This window comes from Oratosquilla oratoria, chromosome 41, assembly GCF_046742065.1.
Source record: "Oratosquilla oratoria isolate Oo_2021 chromosome 41, ASM4674206v1, whole genome shotgun sequence".
Classification (NCBI taxonomy): Eukaryota; Metazoa; Arthropoda; class Malacostraca; order Stomatopoda; family Squillidae; genus Oratosquilla; species Oratosquilla oratoria.
In genome coordinates, this window is record NC_134817.1 from 4075001 (window position 1) to 4080000 (window position 5000).

Below are 5000 nucleotides of genomic sequence, written 5' to 3' on the forward strand. Positions count from 1 at the left end.
ATTCAGGCATACGCAAAAAAAAAAAAAAAAAAAAAATCACGGGACACACAAGGCCGACGAATTTCGTCAAATAATTTGAATTTCAAAGTATCCACGGAAATGCCTCTCAGATAAAAAAAAAAAAAAAAAAAAAAAAAAAAAAAAAAAAAACCCACATTTGCTCCGTCTATTTCAGGGGACGATAGGCCCCCACGCTTAACTCGACATATTTGCCTTCCTCGCTCCTGAGGCTTACTCCTCCCTCCCTAATTCCCCCCAAGTCCTCCCCTCCCTCGCACACCCACTCCCTCACTCCCTGCTACTACTACTCCTACGCCCTCTAAACTCCCCCAACGCTCCAAGCCCCCACCATCCCACCCACACCCACTCCCCTCACTCCCTACTAATCCTACACCCTCTAAACTTCCCCTCTTTCACCCTAATTCCCCCAACCCCCACTTCCCTCCAACACCCACTCCCCTCTAAACTCCCCCATCTCCTAAATTCCCCACCCACCCTTCCCTCCCACACCCACTCCCTCACTCCCTGCTACTACTCCTACGCCCTCTAAACTCCCCCAACTCTCCAAGCCCCCACCTTCCCTCCCACACCCACTCCCCTCACTCCCTACTAATCCTACGCCCTCTAAACTTCCCCTCTTTCTCCCTAATTCCCCCAACCCCCACTTCCCTCCCACACCCACTCCCCTCACTCCCTACTAATCCTACGCCCTCTAAACTCCCCCTTTTTCCCACCCAATTCCCAAACTCCCACTTCCCTACACCGCCTCCCACCTCCTGCTCACCCCCAAATTTCACGAATCCCTCATTTCCTCCCATCCCATCTCCCCTACTCCTATTCTCAACCCTCCTACTCCCACTCTCTTCCATTTCTCCCAAGACACCCATTTCCTCCCACCTCAACTCCCTATTCCTCCACTCCTACCTGCCACACATCCCACTCCCATTTCTTCATTTCTACTCCGACACACTCCCCCTCCCATTTCCCTAAACCCCTACTCCCCTCGCTTCTACTCCCCAACTCTCCCACTCCTATCCCTAACTCCCTCCTACTCCCACTCCCTCCTTTCTAACACCACACTTAACATCAATGTCGAAGGTGATAATTCCATGAAGGGTCCACTAGATCTAGGTACGCAATTACATTTCTAAAACAACTAGTAATTGGATTTTATTGTGAGACAAACTAGGTTAATCAAACTATTTACTCGTGTGAGTGTGTATGTGTGTGTCCATGTATAGGTGTGTGTGTGTGTGTGTGTGTGTGTGTGTGTGTGTGTGTGTGTGTGTGTGTGTGTGTGTGTGTGTGTGTTTGTGAGTAGTTGTGTGTCCGTGTGTGTACCTGTGTGTGAAATTAAAGAGCGCAGCTATTATGTACGTATATTTGGTAAACGCAAGCACACACACGCACACACACACACACACACACACACACACACACACAGGAAAAAGTAATTGAATACCAAACTAGCTGGACAGCATTCGCTTTAAAAGACCAGCTGGGGAATATATATATATATATATATATATATATATATATATATATATATATATATATATATATATATATATATATATATATAACACAATTAAAAAGAATAACTTAGATTTTTGTCCGCTAGATAATTTTCTATATTCCAAGTTGACACGAATGAATCGCCCTCCTAGACTCAAAGACATACATAGATTTATATCTATAATCCTTAGTTATGTCCTAACTCTTCAACGGTAAGGCTTCTGTTGCGACAGTTTCCTAATTAGGACAAACGACTTTGGCTTAAAATCCGCCATACATTTGTCAACATAAGCCCCAATGACGGCGGAAATCCGCCATCCAATGAATTACCTAGGGCCATTTCCCCGCCATTTCCCCCGCCAATTCCTTCCGTCAAATGCCACTGCTACGTCATTACCTTCATCCCATACGTCACTGACACGTCATTGCCTTCCTCATACACGTTAATACGTCATTAGGCTTATACAGTACTATGTTAATATGTTCATTAGTTAACATCTTATTTTTTATGTAGTTTTCATTAGTGTGTCATCTCTCAAACACGTCAGTTTAATATGATAATAATGTAATATTTTAATTGTATATCTTATTAACTTATTATAATGAGAATAGGCTGAAAACCCGTTCAGGGCGCAAGAGCAACCACCTACCCGTTTTCTCTCTACTTCTACTGGGACCATTCCAACTCTCCATTTTCTTTAATGATATAAACGACACTTCATCTCCCACTAATATCTGCATTTCAAATCACTAAACAATAAAATCCAACAAAAAATGTAATATATGACTGCAAAAGCGTCTTATGTAAATGTCGATAGTTTAATTAACAAATAAAGTTAACTGATTAATTTCCTTATTTCATGAATGTCCATAACGAAGCAGGCTGAAAGATATTCAATGACTAAATGATGATCATGATGATAATAATGATAATAATAATAATAATAATAATAATAACAATAATAATAATAATAATAATAATAGTAATAATAATAATGATAATAGTAATAATAATAATAATAATGATAATAATAATAATAAAATAATAACTATAATAATAATTATAATAATAATAATACTAATAATGATAAAATGTTATACTCGTAATAACAATAATAATAGTTATAATAACAATAGTAATAAAAATGATAATAATAACAGTAACAATAACCATACTACTACTACTACTACTAATAATAATAATAACAATAATAACCATGATGATAACAATAGTAAAAATAATAACTAGCAGAATGCCATAACGACACAAGAGCATTAACAACAATAACCCCCTTCAATTGTCTTTATTTACTTGGACAAAGTCCGCTGCCGACAATAGGTTTCCCCCCGTTAAATCTCTTCGCGGCCACAAAATAACGCGACCTCCAGGGCAGCGGCGCGCTAAATACAAACAGTTAACAGCCTCTCCTCCACACACAATAGACCCCTGCGACTCGACTTAGGAAACATTGTGGGAGGTGGGAGGAAGGAGGGAGAAGGGGAAGGAGGGAGAAGGGGGAGGAGGGAGAAGGGGGAGGTGGGAGTAAGGAGGGAGAAGGGGGAGGTGGGAGTAAGGAGGGGGAAGGGGAGGTGGGAGTAAGGAGGGAGAGGTGAGAGGTGGGAGTAAGGAGGGAGAAGGGGAGGTGGGAGTAAGGAGGGAGGTAGGGGGAGGTGGGAGTAAGTAGGGAGAAGGGGGTGGGAGTAAGTAGGGAGAAGGGGGTGGGAGTAAGGAGGAAGAGGGGGGAGGTGGGAGTAAGGAGGGAGAAGGGGGAGGTGGGGATGGGAGAGGGAAAGGGGCTGGGGGAGAGGGTGAAGGGGTGAGGGAGATGGAAGGGGGATAAGGGGGGGAAGGGGAGGGGGGAAGTGGGGGAAGAAAAGTTGGAAGGAGTAAGGTGGGAGGGGAAGGGATAAGGTGAGAGGGGGGAGGGGGAATGGTGACGGGGGAGGTAGGGAAGGGGAAGGTGGGGAAGGGGGAGGTGAGGATGCGAGTTGCAAAAGTGAAGGGGAGAGGCGTATGGTGGGGAAGGTGGAAGAGGGGGGGAAGGGGGGAGGTGGAGGATGGGGGAAGGGGGAGAAGGGGGGGACGTCCCAGGTACATTAAACGGACTGGACCAACAGCACACACTAAATGTTACACTAAGCTTTACGTTTTGGGTTTAAATACTTTGCCCCCGAGAGCAAATCTCTGATCTCCATTCAGAGTCTCTTGTGTGTTGGAGAGATACGCCCAGTTGTTGGAGAAGGTGGTGGTGGTGGTGATAGTAGTGGTGGTAACGTTCCTGGGGCGAGGTGGTGGTGGTGATAAGGTTCCTGGGCAAGGTGTTGGTACTCTTCGCTGGGCATGTAATCTTGATGGAAGTTATGGTGTAAGTGGTGCAAGGGGAGGTGGAGGAAGGGGAGGTGGAGGAGGAGGGGAGGATAGTGACTAGGATGGGGAATGGAGGAAGAAAGAGGAGGAGAAAAGAGAAGAGAACGAGGAAGAAGGGGAGGAGAAGGAGCATGACAAAAGGGAGGATTAAGAGTATTAGGGGAAAGAGTAGGATAAGAAGGAGGAGGGCAAGAAAAAGGAGGAGGAGGAGGGCGAAGAAAAAGATGGAGGAGGAGGAGAAGGAGGAGGAGGAGGAAGAGGAAAAGGAGGAAGAGGCGGAGTGCGACGAAAAGGAGGAGGAGGAGGAGGAGGGCGACGAAAAGGAGGAGTAGGAGGAGGGCGACGAATAGGAGGAGGAGGAGGAGGGCGAGGAAAAGGAGGAAGAGGATGAGGGCGACGAAAAGGAGGAGTAGGAGGAGGAGGGAGAGGGTGACGAAAAGGAAGAGGAGGAGCAGGAGGAGGAGGAGGAGGAGGAGGAAAAGGAGGAATTGAGAGATGGTGGAGGGACTGAATGATACAGACAAGGTGGTGATGTTGGAGATGGATTTATTGATGGAGGTGGAAATGGAGTTGTTGAAGGGGGTGGTGGTGGTAGAGGAGGTGGTGGTAATGATGGTGTTATTGTTGTTTTTGTTTCTGTTGTTATTGTTGTTGTTGGTGGTGGTGGTAGTGGAGGTGAATCTGTTGTTATTGTTGTTGTTGTCGTTGTTGTTGGTGGTGGCAGTGGTGGTGACTTTGTTGTTGTTGTTATTGTTGCTGTTGTTGTTGCTGTTGTTGGTGGCAGTGGTGGTGACTTTGTTGTTGTTTTTGTTGTTGTTATTATTGTTGTTGTTATTGGCGGTGATGACAACAGTAGTAGTGATTTCGATGGGAATTTGTCATATAAGAAGAAAAAGAAGAAGAAAAAAATCCAAAGAACAAAGAAATCAGAAGAAAGTGAAAAACGAGAAGGAAGAACAAGAAGAAAATCATTAAGAATAGAAGACCAAGACAAGAAGGAGATCAAAGACAGAAAAGCAAAACTCCGAGAATTGTTTTTATTTTGATCTTTATATATCTTTCTCTTATTGACCTGAGTACCGGCACACGTGTCGAAAGGGAAAAAAATTATATGAAA